Raw genomic sequence first — 21,259 nt, 5'->3', positions numbered from 1 at the left:
GATTTTAGAAGAGAAACGAAAGCCCTTCGAAAAAAAAAAAAAAAAAAAAAAAAAAAAAATTCCCTGTGGATAGAAGCTTCAGCCTTGGAGTTGCAGCCTGCCCTTTCTGAAAGACTGCTTAGAGATTTCAGGCTCCCATTGCCACCTCCCAAAGATGTGCAAGCCATCTGCATTGGTGGTAGCAGAATTCTCGCCTGCCAAAGATACACAAACCGATTCCTTGCAGTAAAAATCTCAATGTATACTCCCACTAGTTCTGTTTCTCTGGTTGATCCCTCACTGATAAATAGACTTTAACGTCTTGTCATATTTTCAACCCCTTTTAGTTACCATGTTGTCATTTAGTAAGCAGTTATTTTAAAGTTCATGAGCAAATAAATTCAGCTAGTCTCTATTTTGTATTGACCAATCTATTTAGTAAAAGTGATTGTACCTCCTGGATGAGTAGTTTACCATAATTAAATTTAAACTCTCCATCTTATATCAACATAAGTCCTCTCCCACTATTCCTAGACTGAACTGGCATTCTAGGTTCATACCAGGAAAGAACCTGAGAATCATCTCTAATATGTCTCTCTTTCTCATCTTCTATTTCAAATCCATCAATATTTATTGGAGCACATACACATAGAGGGGGAGGATATGGAGGTGAGAAACTAGGAAGATAAAGAAATGAAAGAATGGCAATGGTTTAATGTTCAAATACAGCACATTAGCTTCCTTTCTGCCTTTTGCAATGCCTCTTATCTAGTCTATAGTCTCAAAGTTCAGGTATCTTTAGTCTTACTTCCTTGTAGATGCTTTCGCAGACTTTCCAATCTTCATTTTCATTATGGTGCTTTCTAATTCATTAGTGTCTTATTTAACTCTCTTCAAAATATCAGCAATTCCTGAAATATACTTGGCAAACTCAGCCTAACACAGTGATGCCGATAATCATTTGTTTAATATCACTCTCATTAGCCAAACATTATGAATTCGGTATCAAAGCTGCTTTATTTTCCTTTATTAAAATTTATTTTGAACTTATTTTGTGAAGAATAAATATTCAGACGCATCATAAATGTGGAGCATGAGGAATTCTCAAACCCCCATTCCAGGGAGACAGATGGTGGTTCAATGGGAAGAAACAAATCTTGGAGAAGCACTCTCACATGGAAGGTTCCTGACTCAAGCCCAGCTACCTCCCTGAGTATGTCTGACATATGTGTGCTCATGATCTGGAGCTAGTTGATGGATAGAGCGGACTATGATGTTGAGACTACTGGAGGTTCTGCCTCTCTCTCTGTTTGTCTGTCTTGCTCATAGAATGAATAAATAATCATACTTAGCTTAAAAGGTTTCCTCATTCTTCCACTTTTTAAATTCCTGTCCTGTCCCTTACCTTCCCTCCAAGATCTAGCTACTATTCTGAGTTTAACAGTAAATGGTATCTTTGCCCCTTTTTGTGCTCTATATAAATGGAACATAGTGATCTAATGTTGGTTCATTTCCAGGACTACATTTGTGAAAACCATTCACACTATAATATGCAATTATTAGGCTATTTATTTTTATTACCATTCCATTACACAAATACACCAGAAATTATATATTTCCTCTACTTATGATAGATACTTAGCTCATTTCTAAGTTTGGTCATTATAAATGATGTTTGTATAAACTTTCTTACATGACTTTTTATGAAGATGTGCATAAATTATTTGGATCATATACCTACAACCGGAAATGCTAGGTCATAAAGGACAAATATCCAGCTACAGTCAATACAGCCAAATGGGTTTTGAAAGTGGTTGAACCAATTTGTATCTCACAAAAGAGTTTTAGTTCCAATAGACACTTCAGATTTTCAGTACTTTTCATTATAGCTCTTCTCCTGTGTATGTAGTAGAATCTTATTACTGCTTTAATTTAAATTTCCTAATGATTTTTAATTGAGCTATAAGTCACTGTAATGAATTATAAAAGTTATTGTAAAAATATATAGTGACTATTTTTCACTATGTGTAATCTCTTTGCACCTTATTTATTGTGCGTGTGTGTGTGTTTAATGACCTGAAGTTCTCTATTTTGATATGGTTCAATATATTAATATTTCTTTATATAATTTATGTTTTAATGTCTTTAAAAAATCTTTTTGTACTCCATGATCATAAATTTTTTTGTCTATCTTTTATTCAAAGAGCTTTATCATAATATTTTCCTTTAATAATTAGACCTGAAATTTCTCTGGAATTGATTATTCTTATTTCATAAGATTGACATGGTCCTTTTCTAAAAAAATGTTTTCATTAAGCCACTATGGAGTTTACTCTAGAGGGGAAACCACATTTAGTATGTTGTGATGATGCTCAGGGAATGAATGTAAATTAAAAAAAAAAAAAATCAGAGAAAAAAAATGCTAAAACTGTTACCAAAATTTAAATAAAAAACTGTATTTGATGACCACAGTAAGTTATATAGCCCCAGCTAGGTACTATTTTATAGTATGTTCATTCTACTCACTGAGGTTTATGCCTAAAGTCAGACATGGGTTCTTGTGTATGTATATATCAGCTGTGCTTGCTATTGCAAATATTTAAACAAATTAAGTTCATTAGCAAATCAATTAAATGAGGGGGGAAAGGCATAGAAAGTAATCATGGATACCAGAGACAATGGGAGGAAGGTTGGACAGGGCAGAGAGTTAGGGATAGGGAATCAAGGATGGCAAAAAAAAAAAAGCAAAATATACAAGACATATGAAATGAAAACTTGTTTGTTGATAAAACGTATGTTGATGTGCTTGATTGAGCCAACAGATAGTGCATTTTGGATGAAAAATTCATTTTGTATACTGTAATGATGTATAGCATATTAATGTTAAAAAAGAAAATAAATTTAAAAAAATGTTTTCATTTGTAATTCTTACGTAATGGAGACATAGAAAGAAAGAGAGAGAGAGATAACACCCTTGACAGGCTCTAGACAGCATTATATAACCTCAGCCTCAATCAGCCTGGAGTCTGGTGAGTACAAAGAGGTCACCAGATATGAACCAGCAACTTTTCCATGAGAGTCTCCCTCTCAAAATGTCACACTGTTTGCTGGTTCTGGACATTGTCTTCCATATTCACAAATATATTTTAAACACTCAGAGATAGACTTCAAATGAATATTTCTTTCTTTTGTTCTTTCTTTTCTTTTTTTTTTCTTTCTTTCTTCCTTGTTTCTTCCTTTTTCTTTTTCTTTCTTTCCTTCTTTTTAAAAATTTGCCAGAAGGAATGTGTGCTTGCCAGAGATAAAGATGGAGAGAGAGAAAAAAAAAGTGAGAAAGCATCACCAATGGGGCATGGTCATGCTATAAGCCTTTCTCCTTCACTTCTCCTTTTTGAGATTTTACTCCACGTATATTTCTCAAGCTGCCAAGTCTAGGACTCGAACCACATGATTAGCCATGTAGGACTGAGCTGCCTTAACTACCAGGGCATGGGTTGGTGCTAAATTAATATGTCTTGAATGACTGACTGAATAAATGAATTAATAAAAACATAGATTTGAGTTACCATTTTTAAATTTTTTTAAATTTCTATTTATTAAACATTCAATGTCAAAGGGCACATGAGCATGAGAAAAAAAGACAGAGAGAGGATTCCCATTTAGATCTGATCATGCCACAATCCTTTTCTTCCAATTTTCCGTCCCATCAGCAACCCAGGTATACATGTGTATGCCCAGAGTATTTTTAACTTCTGGGGCTAGGACTTGAACCCTGATCAGCCACAGGGATCTGTTTTCCTCTGCATAGCCTTTAACCACTACACTACATGGCTGGCCTTGGGTTACTTCTTAAAGTAAAATATGTGGATGGACCACCAGATGGTGGAATTGCTACATTGCTGGACTCTGACATGGCCAACTTCAGTTTGATTCCTGAATCCAGGAGCAGGAAACTCATGTTGGATGCATATGCATGTGTACCTCAAATCCCAAATGAATGGAAGAGAAGGGATTGCAGGTGACCATTCCCCCTGGGAGGTGGTTTCTTGTTTTCTGTCTCTCTGTCTCTGTTTGGTGAGTACACATGCCCTGTAGTCCAAAATAAAAATAAAATAAAATAAAAATAAATAAAAATGAAAGTTCTCTTAAAAAAAGCAAAATATGTAGAATAACGTGTGTATAACAAAATTATGGTAGGAAGGCTATTCAAAATTTTATTCCCATAGTGTACCTTCCCTAGAATAAATGTTAAAACTTTATACCCTAATTTCCATTGTAGCCAGAGAGAGCCATGTGGTACTTTTTAGGTGAAAGATACTAAGCAGAAGTCAACTAGGGACATTGCTTTCTTTTCCTCCTGCCACTAGTTTGTAATAAGCACATAGCTATGATACTCGAAGGTAAAATACCCTAAGGTGATCATGAGGTCACAAAAATGAGGACATAAAACAATAAGAAAAATATCTCAGCAAATATATAATAAGATCCCTGGCAGGAATGAACCTTTATACTACTATTATATTCCTAAAATATTTTGCTCTGTATTACAAATAAATCTCATATGACACATAAATGGTTTTAATTTTCTCTTATTTATAACAAAAGGAATTCCTAAATGGAAGACTCTGATGAATCCATCTACGTATCTGGTTTTAGTACAGCATGTTTTAAAGAATCATTTTCTCATTCACCATGAATAAGAAAGTCTTGACATGAACCCTGAGTAGTGGTGCACTGGTAATGTAACAGGACCTATGAGGGAAAGGCTCTGGATGGAACATCCAGAATTTTCCCAAGCACACTGAGCACACATGAGTGCCTGTATTCAGGCCAGATGAGCCTGGGCATGAATGGTGGCATAAAGACCCTGTTTGGAGTCTCTGTTTCTTGAAACATTAAATAAATAAACAAGTTTTTTTTTCAGTTATTTTTAGAAAACTACCAAATATTAATGCTTTGGAATTTGGTCTCCAGTGTAATGGTGCTGGAAGACAGTGAGATCTTTAAGAAGTGAGGCCTAGTGGGCAGAGATAGGATCGTGGAGGCATCACTCTCATGACTGGATTTCATGAGACAGTGAGTTTTTGCTCTCATGAGAAGTGGTTAGCTCTTCCAAAAGTGAGTTGCTATAAAAACAAGATGGCTGACCCAAGTTCTCTCTCTCTTTCTGCAAAATGCCTATCATCCTCTCTGTTTCTATCAGTCATGTTGTAACATAAGACAGTCTTATGTCAGCCCACCTCCTTTGTGCTTTCCATCCACCATAACTGTGAGTCGAATAAATCTCTACTCTTTAAAAATTGTCTAGTCCCACTTATTTCTGTTAGCAGCATAATAGCAGACTAGGAGAGCAGGTGTTTAATATGTATGAAGTGTATCCTTTCTTTTAATTATAGTATATTTATAGTACATCCTTGAGAAAAATACCAATTAAATAAAAACCAAACAAGACCTTTTTTTTTTTTTTCTTGGATACGTTACCACATCAATAATGGTTCACATCAGAAATATATTTTGTCCAGGGACCAGCAGTTAGCGTAATGGCTATGTCGCTGGACTCCCATCTAGTCGACCGTGGTTCGTGTCCTGGAGCCAGGGGCTTAAAACTTATACCAGGCACATGTGCGTGTGTGCCCAAGATCCCGAGAGGAGAGTGGAGGAGAAGGGACTGTGGCGTGACCATCCCCACTGGGGGGTGATTTCTCGCTTTCTGTCTCTCTGTCTCTCTCTGTCTGTCTGGCGAGTACATGCACCCTATAGCAAAAACCTCTTCAAAAAAAAAAAAAAAAAAGAAATATATTTTGTTCAAATGGGAGCTCTTTAGAAGTTATATTCTGGCATACATATGATGTATTTGAACTTAATTAAGATATCTTTCACCATGTAAAAAAAGAGAATGCGAGAAAGAGAGAGATGTTTACCTTTATTTGCAATGTTAAATGTTACTGTTAACCATGAACATGCTTTAATATTTTACAGCAAAAACTTAATAAATTATCATGACCCAAGAAATTTATGACACTTCCAACTATATATATAAGACAGTTGCATGTTTGCATTTACCAGGAAATATATTCCATATTACCAGAAAAACAACTCTAATTATTTAATTACAAGAGGAACTGTTGGCCCAGAGATCTAGAATTTTATGGGAAATGTTTCTTTAGAATATATTTATTTTGTTTCTCAAAAAGGTAACAAGCATAATTTTAAGATTTATAATCTTCTATCTGTAACTTGTATATGTGCCTATGCATTAATAAAAGAAAATTTATCTTTTTTTATAATAGAAACTTAAATTAGTTTATACTAATAGGATTGATTGAAATATTTGTTTTGCTTTTCAGGCAAGACAGATAAGTCAAACAAAAAGAAAAATACGACTGATTTTTTAATAAAAAAAGACTCAAATGCACTTGAAATTGATAAAGCACCAATTTTAGATGACACACAAAGCATTAAGAAGATTAAGGGAAAAAAGCAAAAAAAATCAGTAAACCTTTAGCCGACCTTTTAAAAATTTCATTAGGCTTAGAAATGTTCCCAGGAAAGAAAAATAACAGATCTTTCTGCTTTTTTGTTGTTGTTTTGGTTTGTGTTCAGGAATAAATCAAGAAATTATATCCTAATCAATTGAAGATGTGCATTTCAGAAAATCAGTGGGCTGGAAGGAAGCAAATGCTGGCAAAACTTATTAATATACAACCCAGTAATTTCAATATTAACAGCAAGTCATGCCAAATTTTAGTACTTCCTAGAAAATATTTCAACAATAATATATAAGGGAATTCAAGTGTTGCGTGTGTGTATATACACACACACACTTTTAGTTTCTCACAGAAAATTCTGACAGAGACTTTGCTAACTAAAAATAAAATATAACCAAAACTTGAGAGTAGCCTATAGAAAGATATGTTAAATGTATTTATTTTTCTCGACAAAAAGCAATCTGAACTACCCATTGAAAGAACAATAAATAATAATAATACTTGATATTTAGCATTTGCTCTTCTAAAGGTACATTTGTGGGGCCATCAGGTGGCATAGTGGTTAAGGTTCTGGACTCTCATATGGCTGAGTATGCTTCAAGTTCCAATCCAGACAGCTTGAAACTCATGTCAGGAGCATGTATGTACAAGCTCAAAATCCCAGGAGGAGAATGGCAAAGAAGGGATTGTAGTGTGGCCCTTCCCCTGGGGAGTGATTTCTTACTTTCCCTTTTTGTGTTTCACTCTGGTGAGCATATGTGCTCTATTGCAAAAATCTTAAAAATATTTTTAAAAGGTACATTCACACTGGTTATCTCTTTTGAGTCACTAAATAACTTTGAAAGATATAGGGGCTTAACATGCCTCACTTTGCTAATTAAAAGATATGCCCCAATGCACCCAGAAATTGCAATATGGGATTATAATTCAGCTCTCTCCTTTATTGCACAGTCATCAGTGTTGCTTTAAATAATAGAAATACATGATGAGAGGGTCAAGTCAGTGTTACAAATTTGTTTGTGTAGTATATTACAGATAAACAAGAAAATCTGGAGACAACGAATGGAAATAAAATAAATAATTCATAGCCTGAAGCTGTTAGTATATTTGTTCTTTGCATTGTGCTGTGTACTTTTGAATTTGACATTTATGTCACCAAGTGTTAATCAATTTGTAAATAACATTTGAGGTAACACACACACACACACACACACACACACACACACACTCTATCAGTTTGTGTCCAGTCAATACCTAAAATACATAACAAGATGCAATTTCTATAAAAATCCTAATGTGAAGTCAGCATATGGACACACAGAATAATTGCTTATGTCTTGGGACATCTAAGAACTTTACTTCCTGAAGATGTGACAGAATTGCATCAAGGCCATAGACAGCTCCCGCTTCACAGAGGATCATAACACTGGGAGATAAACAGGAAAAATTACCAGTATGAATAATAAATATAAGTCAAATGTGGAAGAAATAAATAGCATTTGTTTGTGGTATATAAATAATTTAAAATTCAAATCCTTCTATCCTTTCTGCTCTCTTCTTTCCCAACTTGTTTAGCTGATGATAAAATAGTTGCAGTGATCATACCTCACTTTCCCTAGGGACTCCTGATACAAATCCAAGAGACTTCTTTATGCCACTGGAAAACATTTGGGTAGGGAAATCCTCAAAAAGCCTGTAAACCACATTGCTTAGAAAATAGAACCATTAGGTGTACCTTTCGGGCTCCTGAGACACTTCCAGGGAAGAGAACGATTTCCTCAGAGAGCCAACTACATTCAATCCAGGTCAGTCTGGGCACACACTGCTCTTAGTTGCCTTTGGGAACACTGGCTCCTTTACCTTTTCTTTCAGGAACAGTAAGCAGAGCCTCTGAGAAGGTATAGCTTTTAGAAAGCCATAAGTGGTGAGTTAGTGCAGGGTGTGTTCATTCTTTTTCAGATTTTGACTCTGAAAACTCTCCAAGAATGAAAACAGAAATAAAAATTCAAATCCAAGTAGTAAGTTTCTAGAATTTGCTTGGTAGCTATGGATAAGCCCAACTCTCCTTTAGTTTATAGATTAATTCATCCTCTAAAAAAGATAGGAGACAAAGTCAAACAATAATTTGGTTGAAAGAGAGAAAATTGGAGACTCCAGCATAAGTCAGGAGACCAAGAAGCCATCATCTCTAGCGGGTAAACCAGAAAAATATGACCCCACCTGTAAAAGGATGTGATGGCGATACCTTGGCTGTCTCATACTGGCTAGGAATGGTCGGAAAAAATAATAGAAAAGAAGGAAGCAAGGAAGAGAGTCTCCTCTAAGAATCTCTAGCCACACACAAGAATTAAAGCATGTGGCCATGAAATCCAAGTATATAATTTAATTTAAATATTATACTTCCAATTAGTTAATGCCTTATGGAGATTTATCTTAAACAAAGAATACTCTTTTGAAAAAAATAAAGCATATTAAGCCCCAAATTTAAATTATTCCTATATATAAAGTTTGAAGAAACATGAACTTATAATGACAAATTATATTTTAAAAATGGAAGATGACTAATGATCCAAGATGATATAAAATAGAAAATAAGTTGGGAATCAGACCCAAGGATACTACAGACAATAATACTATAAAATAAATCATTTAGGAGTAAGAACGCTAGAAACGTTTAAATGATATGGCAACTCGTAGCACAGTGGTTCCTGTGGCTGGATGCCACATGGCTGACTACATGGTTTGAGTCTTGGATCTGAAGGTTGGTAAAGCAAGCTCAGGGCATGTGCATTCACGGCCAAAATTCTGGAAGGAAGGAAAGATGGAAAAGGGATTGTATCATGCTCATTTCCCATAGGAATCCCTCTCTCACAACTGGCAAGCACATGCATGTCTTGGAATGGACAGATATGCACTATATTCAGACTGGGAAAATTCATTATGTATGCTGTAAGGATGTACAGTGATTAAATGTAAAAAATAAAAAGAGTATAGAATATATAATTAATTAGCTAGTTTTAAAAAAATTATTCATTTTATTTTATTTACTACTATTTTTAATTTGACTAGAGAGAGAGAGAAAGGAAAAGTGACAAAGCAAGCTGCCAGGTGTGGGACTTGAACTATTAGAAGCCACATGGGAATGTAATCCTTAACCACCATGCCATCTGCCAGCCCTTAACTAACTGCTAATAATAGTTGACCAGGAAGACTGAAAAAGAACTTAAAATTTTTAAATAATTTTTTAAAATCCATAATAATTTACATTAAGAATTCAACGTATGTACGTGAATACAAAATGTAATGATTCTAATTTAAATCATTCTTAATGAACACAAAATAACAGATAAAAGGAACAAGTTGTAGTGTTATACAGTTCTGTAGGGTATCATAGTTAACAGTAATTTACTATATATCTTAGATTACCTCACAGATAGGACTTTGCTCCCAATGCAAAGTAATGACAAATGTTTGAGATGATGGTTATGCTAATTATCCTGATTTGGTCACTACACACCGTACTTTTGCATTAAAATAAAACATTTACATCCATACATATGTACAGTTATCAGGTGTCAATAATAAAAATGGGAACAAAAATGGAAAAAATTGTTTCCAAACTGTTTTAACTATCTTTTCTTTATGTTTTTGATAAGTATATTTATTATAATGCTCACCTATTTTCTCTCTCAGGTTTTTATTTTTTTAAGATAACTATAATTTTTCCTTTTTTTAGATTTATTTATTTATTTACTTTATTAGTATTTTTTTAATTCACCAGAGAAAGAGAGAGAGAGAATGAGATCTTAGACTCAAATCACGATTGGCTATGTGGAGAATCCAGTGCCTTAATCATCAGGCCTCCTGCTGGTCCTCTCTCTCAGATTCTTTTTAGTTCATCCACTATATATTTTTCATGAAAGAGATAGGGAGAGACATAAAGACAAACAAAGACCCTAACAGACCCTAACCACAACCCACCCCCAGCCAGCCTTAGATCACAGGCATGCTGTGTACAGAGTGCAGAAGGAAGTGTACATGCATGTGTACAGAGTGCAGAAGGAAGCCCTGGGTTGCAAACCCAGGATCCACTTGCACATGGGCCAAGTGTCATAGCATCATGCCTCTGCTGTGTTACCACCATCAATCCAGCTTTAAAAAGGTATTCTCCTTAAGAACTGTTCAGCTTCTCTCTTTGAAAATTGCTATCTTTTATGGATTCTGGAATACACTCATGCGTTATGTCCTTTACTAACCACCTTAGCCTGTTACTGTGCTGCTAACAGAAATACCTGGCACTAGGCCACATTAAAGAAATAGAGGTTTATTTTGACTCCTAGTGCTGGTGACTGGAAAGTCAAAGGCATCCCAAAGTGGTAGAAGGCATAACTTTTAGAGGACCATTGTCAGTATACATGTGACCTTCAATCTGTGCCAGTGCCAGTCTAATCTCATTCTCTCACCTTATAACCTGTATCCGATCTCAGGTATGGAGGTCTCACCCTAATGACATTTATCATGCCAAAAGGCCCCATCTCAGGACACTATAATACAATTAAGCTTGTTCTCTGAACCCCATTTTAATACAGTAATACAATCAAGCCCCAACACACGAATTTCTGGAGGACATCCAATTAACACCCACTAAGACCAAATTTCAAAACATGAAAGTTGGAGAACAAGCAATTATCCAAACCATAGCACTAACCATACCCTATATTCTCCTCTGATGTAATATTGAGCTGAATTTTTATATATGTTAGACCTTTGTGTTCTTTTCTTGTAGATCTTAATTGTCTTTCATACTTTTTCCATGTCTTTGTTTCTCTTAGCTTCATTATGGTTCATTTCTACAACTAGATCTACATTCAGTTTCTAATTCTGTCTCTTCATCTATGCCATATGGCAATTCAAATTTTAGTCTTTTGAAGAGCCTCTATACTGTTTTTATAATGACTGTATTCATTTACATTTCAATCAAGAGTGGAAAAGAGTTCCTTTTTGGGGGCCAGAAAGTGGCATGGTGGTTAAGGGACTGGATTCTCATATGACTCATAGTAGTTCAAGACCCAGACCCAAAGGCTTGAAAATCACACCAGGTAAATGTGCGTGCATGCCCAAAATCCCAAAGGGAGAATGGGACAGCAGTGTGGCCATCCTTCCAGGGTCTTTTTTCACTCCTTTTCACTGTCTCTCTCTGGTGAGTGCACATGCCCTATGACAAAAACCTTAAAAAAAAATAAGAGTTCCTCTTCACATTCCTGCCAGAATTTGTTATTTTTTGGAAAACGTATTAGAAAACAAAAACAAATAGTAGAATGGTGACTTCTTGATAAAACACTAAGACAAATATCATATTTCCATATGTAGAGTTAGTGAAGTATCTTAAGACTGAAGATACTATGAAAGTATTAGTTGACTTTCAGAAAAGGTGCTTCTAAAGAATATAGTTCAGAAGGAAGAAAAATGCCAGATAAATATCTATAAACAAAGAAAAATGATGAGAAAATATTCTAGTAAATTTAAACAAATATCAAGTTCATAAAACAAATGTCCAATTTGTAGAATTAAGAAAATCAAGAAATAAAAATTTTGCACGATGACTGCATTTAAGTTAGAAAAGGAGGCCACTGAAAGTAAAGGATTCTAAGGTTCTTGCATTTTTTTAAGACATGGATAAAGATATATGATTAATTTTAGTCTTTTGAAATTTAGACAAGCATGTAACACTAAATGAATATAAATAGTTCATATAACTTCCAATATGCTTGGAGACAAAATGGAATGAGGTAACAAAACAAAATCCAATCAATGAAAATAAATCAATAAAATAAGAATAAAGAAGAACACAGAAACAGCTTAATAAATTCAGGTATAGAAATAAGATGACAAATAAAACCAAATATGTCAACATATTTATATCCCTATATATACAACAAATGTAAATAAATTATTCAAAGACAAAAACATGCCACATTAGACTTGTTTAGATAAGACATGTGTAAAGTATACGACCACAGAATGCTTGAAAGCAAAATGATAAAAAAAAAAAGGCAAGAAAATACCAACTAAAATTAATTCATGTAACTATACCATGAGATAGAACATGAGTTAAGGTCAAAAGCATTACCAGACACACACAAGTCCTCTCTGTACGCACATATCCTACACAATATCGAATAGTTAAATTCCACCCAGATAATTTCACAATTCTAACTTTATTTTCATTTAGCTTTAAGCCATAAAATATATCAGAATTAACAGTCACTTACTTCTGGACTCCAAAATTGTCAAGTGCAGATAGAGTCTCAGACCCGGGGGCACGAAGTTCACGCTGTGTGCCCAAAATCCTAAGAGGAGACTGAAGAAGGGAATGCGGTATGGCCCTCCCTGAGGGGATGATTTCTCACTTTGTGTCTCTCTGACTCTCTTTCTCTCTATGGTGAGCCTGCATGTCCTATAGCAAAAATCTCTCGCGAAATAAATAAATAAATAAATAAATAAATAAATAAATAAATAAATAAAATGGTCCAGACCTATAAGCTGGTAATTAAGAGAGTCTTAAAATGTTAAAATCCCTGCTGTGGTGGCTTGAAAAACATAATAGACACACGTGCCTATGTACTCAAAATCCCGACAGAAAAGGATTGAGGTATAACCATGTCCCATTGAGGGGTGCTTTCTCTCTCCTTTTTTTTTCTCTCTCTGGTGAGCATATACACTCTCTAATAAATTTTTAAAAATTTAAATAAATGAAAAACTGGGGAATTATAATGAAGCTTTGAAAATTTTAGAAAAGGTAACAGATAAGCCCCAAGTCTAATTGCTTCCTAATTGGTGAATTATTCTTCTCCAAGTAGTGATTCGAGAATGCAGACTTCCTTTTGCAGCGACACCATCTTCTAGGTCATGCCTCAAACTGGGGGAAAGTTTGACCCCAATGGAAAATTTGTCACTATGGCTGTGTTTCTGGGATATGATTGACAATTTGTATATAGAGGTCAGGAATGCTAGTAAACAGTTTATAATACACAAGGCATCCTCCCAACAATGACTTATCCAGTCCTACACAAAATGTTAGAGCAGAGACTGAGATTAAGTCTTCTATCAGATCTGGCCAGAAGATGAAAAAAAATAAAAGACTTCCACTGGGAGGTTTATATGGACCAATTTTACATGATGCACTTCTGCCTTGTGTCTAATACATAAGAAAAATACAAGAAAATCAAAAGAGAAACTGGACATAAGACATAAAAGTGTATCACTAAAAGTGGTCACTTCTTAGTGAAGAACCACACTGTGGTGAATCAGTAATACAAAGCTCTACAAGGCCAATCCAGATGGGAAGAGTCTAGACTTGTGTCTGGAGAGCTTTCTGAACATGTAAGGTACTTATATATCCATGAGTTAAGGCTGACTGAAGCTGGAGGTTGATTACAGCGTGAAGGTCCTACTGAGGGTGCCTGCTTCTCTCTCTTTCTCTCTTTCTTTTTCTCTCACTCTGTGTCTCTCACTTATGGAAGAAACAAATAAATAAACTTTAAATAAACAAATAACTCAGAACCAGCAGGTGGCATGGCATTTAAGGTGCTGGACACTCCCACATGGCTGACCACGGCTCCAGTCCTGGACCCGGTGGCTTGCTTTCTCACTTTTTTTCTCTCTCTCTCTTTCTCTCCCTCACTCGCTTTTTCTGGTCAACTTAAAATAAAATGAATGAAAAAATAAAATGTAATAAATAAACAAATAACCATGGTCAATATACATGAGTATATGCCTAATCTCATTAGAAAATAGAGAAATCAAGACTAAAAACAAGACTTCTCTATAGCTTAGCAGTTAAGAGAGCAGGATCCCACATGGCAAACAGTGGTCCAAATCCTAGGTCTGGCAACTCAAAAGACAAACTGGGCACATGTGTGGGAGTGCTCAAAATTCTGACTGGAAGGACAAACAGAGGTAAAAGGATTGTAGTTTGTCCAACTGGGAAGTGCTCTGTCTCTTTCTTTCTCTCTCTGTTATTCTCTCTCTGTCTCTGTATCTAGCAAATGAACTCATTCTCTGGCAATTAAAAAAATTACAAAAGTTAAAACAAAATTAAAACTACAATATATTTCTATTTGACACTTATAAGACTAACATTAATGTCTGAACATACCAATTTTAGCAAGGATATAGAGAAACAGGAGTTTCACATATTTTGGTAAGAATGTAAATTATCCATCCTTGTTTTCTCTCTCTCTCTCTCTCTCTCTCTCTCTCCCCCTCACTGGTCAAATTATAATATATAAATAAAGTAAAAAAAAAAAATTATAGGGGACCAGCAGTTAGTGTAATGGCTATCTCGATGGACTCCCATGCAGTCGACCGCAGTTCGCATCCTGGACCCGGTGGCTTAAAACTCACACCGGGCGTGTGTGCGTGTGTACCCAAGATCCCCAGAGGAGAATGGAGGAGAAGGGATTGCAATGTGGCCATCCCTCCTGGGGGATGATTTCTCTCTTTCTGTCTCTCTGTCTCTCTCTGTCTGTCTGGCAAGCGCACATGCCCCCTATAGCAAAACAAATCTTTCTCAAAAAAAAAAAAAATTCTTCTATAAAAAGGGGGTCTTTCATAGTGGTTAAGGGTGCCAGATTCCCACATGGCTGATCACGTTTCAAGTCCCGGATCTGGCAGCTTGCATTCTCACTTTCCCTCTCTCTCTCATTCTTACTCTATCCCTCTCTGGTCAAATTAAAGTAAATAAATAAAGTTAAATTTTAAAAAATCTTAGAAAAAGAATGTAAATTGTATATCCAGTATAGAAGTCATTTAATATTACTTATTTTTTTTGGGGGGAAGAGAGGTTTTTCATTATAGGGCACGTGCGCTCGCCAGACAGACAGAGAGAGACAGAGAGATAGAAAGCGAGAAACCACCCCAGGGTGACCACGCCCCAATCCCTTCTCTTCCATTCTCCTCTCGGGATCTTGGGCACGCACGCACACGCACCTGGTGTGAGTTTTAAGCCACCGGGTCCGGGATGCGAACCACGGTCGACTACGTGGGACTCCAGTGATATAGCCATTACACTAACTGCTGGCCTCTAATTTAATATTACCTATTAAAGTAAAAATATACATACTTCATTACCATGATTCTCTACTTTCAGATGTTTATTGGCTAAGGAAGTTTCAACACTACCTGCAGCTTAAAATCACTTAGTGAATTATCACAAAACATCAGTCCCACCATCAGGGTTACTAATTCAACTGGCCTGGAATGCATGCTCAGGTAATAGGTTTTTTTAAATATACAGAAAGAGGGACCAGAAGATGACATAATGGTTAGGTTACTGGACTTCCACGTAGTCGACTGCATTTCAAGTCCTGGACCAGGTGGCTTAAAACTCACACAGGTTGCGTGTGTGTGTATGCCCAAAATTCCAAGAGAAGAATGGAGAAGGGATTGTGGTGAGGCCATTCTCCCTATGGGGTGACTTCTCATTTTCTGTCTCTCTGTCTCCATGGCAAGTGCATGTAGCCTATAGCAAAAAATCTCTCTCATTAAAAAAATAAATAAATGAAATAAAACAGGTAGCTGAAACATGTAACTGAAGTTATAGTGCACTGTCCTGGAAAGTCTCTTCTATGAGTGTACAACAGCATCATTTGTAATGGTGAAAAAAACAAGCAAATAAAAACACACATTTACACAAACTAGTAGTAACCACCTATACACACTGAAATATCTAAGTATTGTGGTTTAGTTCTATAGTGAAATTTTTTACCACAGCACAAACAAATCTACAGCTATACAATCTTGAATTGAATTTTAAACTATAATTAAGTCTTTAAAAACATATCCTGTAGTAAAACTGCAAAAAAAACCCAATAATAATAGTTTCAAAATTCAGGTTATAGTGACCCTCAGAGGGAGGAAGGAAAAGAGTTTATAGAGGGCACACAGAGAACTAGAGCAGTTCATTCTATGTCCTCTTTTAAACTGCACTTTGGGTCCACTGTATGTGTTTTATCATGGTCCTTTAAATCAAACATATAACTTATGCACACTCTTCGTATTTCAGAATAATTTTAAACAAAACCCAAAGAATCAAAACAAATTTAGTATCTCTAGAGAACTACATTTACTTTCTAATGAATCTATGAGTCCACACAAAAAGAAAAACAAAACTGTTTTCAATCCTTTTCCAAGAGGTACTACTACTGATTAGCTTTTTATCCAGTGGTGAAATTCCCAGACTTGAAATGTTCATTTTGTTTGTTTGTTTCCACATACAATGGTATACCTGGCTGTGAGGCTTTTATTTCCCTCTGATCTAGAATAGCTGGGTATGTTATTTGCTTCTTCCAACATAGCACCATCCCATCCAGAGGTGGGAATGGGAGGTTATCATAATTCACTACCTTGAGCATAAAGGCAGTTACATAAAGATTAGATTCTTCCAGAAAGTGTGGGCTGATTCTCAACCTCAATTTTTTTTAGACAAGCCTTTCTCATTCTTAACATCACTGGGGCATTGTAAATCTCTAGGCTGCACCAGTTGGAAAACGTTCCTCTTCACAGACCCGCCGTGATGGTAGGTGATTGTGGTAAGAGCCACTCTCACCACTGAAGGCTGGGATTGATTGCAGTTTTCAAGTGGTTTTCTGTCCTCCCAGATTCCTGGCTGCCTGAGGAGAGAAAACTAAGTACAGACCGAGTCTCGACTCAGGGGATAAGTAAAGCTTGTCTTTCTAATTAATTTTTATTGGCCTGGGGGCAAGCAGGGCATATTTCACATTGTTATTTCTGTGTTTCCTTCATGACTGTAATACACAATGATATATCTATATTCCCTCAAAAGAGCAAATAAAAAACAAGGGCTTAAAGGCTTTTTAAAAGTCTTTGCAGCCATTTTGGAACTGTTCCTCCTTTGAGATTGAGCAGGGCTCCCTTTTACTTTCAGGAAGACTCCTAGACTATGCCTCAGGTCAGCAGGAGGCTATGAGATTAATGGGTATTTACTTCCTGCATATTTTTAGCCCACTCTCAAGGAAAGCTACTCTTCATGATTTCCAAAAAGTCTCCAAACCAGCAGTGGCTATAAAAAGTTTCAAAATCTCTGAACTGGCAGGGCTTTGTGTGGTGACACAGACATGATCATCTGTGCCTGGCTTCTCTCCTGTGTGGAAAAAGGCATTCTCTTCCTCTTCTCTTTTTTTTTTTTTTTGGAGAGGTTTTTTGCTACAGGGTGCGTGTGCTCACCAGACAGAGAGACAGAAAGCAAGAAATCACCCCCCAAGGGGGATGGCCACATCACAATCCCTTCTCCACCATTCTCCTCTCGGGATCTTGGGCACGCACATGCGCCTGGTGTGAGTTTTAAGCCACCGGGTCCAGGACTCGAATCGTGGTCAACTACATGGGAGTCCAGCGACATAGCCATTATGCTAACTGCTGGTCCCTCTTCCTCTTCTTTTTTTAGTCCCTCTTTGAGGGGTAGGTTCTGTCAGTTTGGGCTTGCAGACCAGCATGCTATTCAGTTTTATTTCTGCTCACTTGTTAAAAATAGACCTGATGGGACCAGCAGTTAGCATAATGGCAATATCGCTGGACTCCCATGTAGTCGACCATGGTTCGAGTCCCAGACCCAGTGGCTTAAACTCATGCTGGACACGTGTGCATGTATGCCCAAGATCCCAAGAGGAGAAGGGAAGAGAAGGGATTGCAGCGTGGCCATCCCGCCTGGGGGGGTGATTTCTCGCTTTCTGTCTCTCTGTCTCTCTCTCTCTCTTTCTGGCAAGCATCTGCGCCCTATAGCAAAAAAAAAAAAAAAAATAGACCTTAAATAAACCTCCTGAGTCTGAAATCCCTGGGAAGAGGGTCATTTGTGCTTTGGGACCTAATCTATTTTTTTTAAATATATATACACATATATTTAATTTCCTTTAATCATTGTATATCTTTACAATGAACAACTTAGCCTAATCCAATTTTAAATGAAGGCTTTACCCACCAACCTCCAGGAAGTGTCTTCTGGTTCTTACTACTCCTCAAAACCTGGAGACTCAGATATTTCACTATAATTTCTGGAGTGGTGTGTTTTGATAAACAGAGGGTCTTAGCTTCTGCTGTTGTAACAAAGTAACATATTCTGAGTGGTCTATAAACAATAGAAGTTTATTTCTCATCATTCTGGAGATTGGAAAGTACAAAATCAAGACTCCAGTAGATCTAGTGTCAAAGGAAAGCCCACTTCTACTTTATAGATAGCCATGTTCTTTTTCGCATCCACACATGGTAAAGAGCAAAAGAGCTCTATGGGCATCTATTTTTAGAGACATAAATCCCATTTGTAAAGCCCCCACCCTCAGGACCTAATCACATTCCCAAGGCCCAGCTTCCTAATACCAACACCTTGAGAGTTAGGCTTTCTTTTTTTAATTTTGTATTTTTGGAGAGATTTTAGCTACAGGGCATGTGCACTCACCAGAAAGATAGAGAGAGACAGAGAGACAAAAAGCGAAAAAATCACCCCCCAGGGGAGATGGCCACTTGGCCATCTCTTCTCTTCCATTCTCTTCTCAGGTTCTTGGGCACACACGCACACATGCCCAGTGTGAATTTAAGCCACCGGGTCCGGGATTCAAACCGTGGTCGACTACATGGGATCCAGCGACATAGCCATTACAGAAACTGCTGGTTCCTAAATTAGGCTTTCAACATGGAAAGTTTGGTTGGAAATACATATTTGGTCTATTGTACAGAGATTGTCCAAGACTGTACCTCTCTGGAACATATTCTCTAAGTATCTGTTAATATTTGTCTTCAGGTAACTGCTATTGTTGTACCATCTTGGCAGTGAATATTGGCCAAGATTTCCATGCTTTTCTCCTACTATGACATTTTCTTCTTACTTAACAATCCATTTCTGGCAGGTCATCATACAGAGGGGCAACAGTGTACAGAATACTAGACAGCACATCCAGAGTTAGGACACAAGGATATTTGTATCCACAGAGCTATATCAGTATTGTCCTCCCCATTTTTTTTTTTTTTGAGAGGTTTTTGCTACAGAGAGCCACTGGCCAGAGAGACAGAGAGACAGAAAGCGATAAATCACCCCCCAGGGGGGATGGTCATGCCGCAATCCCTTCTCGTCCATTCTCCTCTCGGGATCTTGGGCACACATGCACATGCGCCCGGCGTGAGTTTTAAGCCACCAGGTCCGGGACTCAAACCGTGGTCAACTACATGGAAGTCCAGTGACATAGCCATTACACTAACTGATGGTCCCTGTCCTCCTCATTTTCTGTATCTCTCCCCTGAAAGAGAGGGAGAGAGAGAGAGGAAGGAAGAGATTACTTTTTGAACATTTGATATTTTTCTCTTTCCTTGTTTTTCCTTTTTGTGCAATATCTTGAGACTCAAAGAAATTAATCTTTCTATATATATATTATATATTTCTCTCTTTTTCCTGAATCTTCTATAGCCTATGTTCTTTCAGCTCAAGAATGCTTTAAACTATTTCCAATATACCTTCAAAGTTTATCACATCAAAGTTCATGTTTATTCCTCAAATGAGTAGTAACTTTTGAAAATAATCACAACCTTCACACCAGTTCTCTAAAAGATTCACAGATGGTAGAAAACCAAAGTTTACTCCAAATTCAATCAGTACACAGTGCATGCAAGTATGTTACACAAAGGTTCTTAGCGATTCCAGAGATGGTATCCATATTTAGCAGATTTAAATATTATTTCCTACAATTTGGCATAAAATAAATGCTGTATTTATATAGAAAATGGCATATGCATGTTCTTCTACTTGCTTAAAATTTTTTGGTTATTGTAATTTAGATACCTTTATAGATTTTCTTATGTACACATTGATCTGTGTATGAGAAAGAACAGGTCTTCATGTGAACAGTGTTATTGTAATAGTAACAGTAGGATCATAGTATTTAAAAATTTGCAAACTAGTGTATCAACTAAAATTATCTTTCAAAGTTTATTTAATTCAGGGGACCAGCAGTTAGCGTAATGGCTATGCCACTGGACTCCCATGTAGTTGACCGCGGTTCGCGTCCCAGACCCAGTGGCTTAAACTCATGCCAGGCGCATGTGTGTGCGTGCCCAAGATACTGAGAGGAGAATGGAGGAGAAGGGATTGCAGTGTGACCATCCCCCCTGGGGGGTGATTTCTCGTTTTCTGTCTCTATGTCTCTCTCTGTCTGGCGAGTGCACGTGCCCTATAGCGATAAAAAAAAAAATAACCTCTCCAAAAAAAAAAAAGTTTATTTAATTCAACTTAAATAAGTTTCACAAGTTTTAATCACAGGGTCAGTGATAATTCGATTTCATGAACATAAGGGTTTCTTTCTTTTCCTTATATTAGAAAACTGGAGAGATTTGCATGGAGTCCAGAGAAAAGACTTAGTCTTTTTTCTTTTTTTTTCTTTCTTTTTTTATGTTTTTTAATTGCCAGAGTGTACACGCACTCACCACAAAGAGAGAAGAAGAGAGAGAAGGAAAGGTTGAAAGCACTCCTTCGTGGGCCCTTCCCCTCCATTTACCTACCCACCCAGTTGGTATTTGGGGCACACATGTGAGCATGTATTTATTTATTTATTTATTTTTTAGAGAGATTTTTGCTATAGAACGCTTGTGGTTGTCAGAAAGACAGAGAGAGACAGAGAGACAGAAAGTGAGAAGTCATCTCCCAGGGTGGATGGCCATGCCGCAATCCCTTTTCTTCCATTCTCCTCTCAAGATCTTGGGCACACACGGACACGTGCCTGCGTGAGGTT

This window comes from Tupaia chinensis, unplaced genomic scaffold (genome assembly GCF_000334495.1).
Source record: "Tupaia chinensis unplaced genomic scaffold, TupChi_1.0 Scaffold147312_1, whole genome shotgun sequence".
Taxonomy (NCBI): domain Eukaryota; kingdom Metazoa; phylum Chordata; class Mammalia; order Scandentia; family Tupaiidae; genus Tupaia; species Tupaia belangeri.
Note: the sequence above shows the minus strand (reverse complement) of the source record.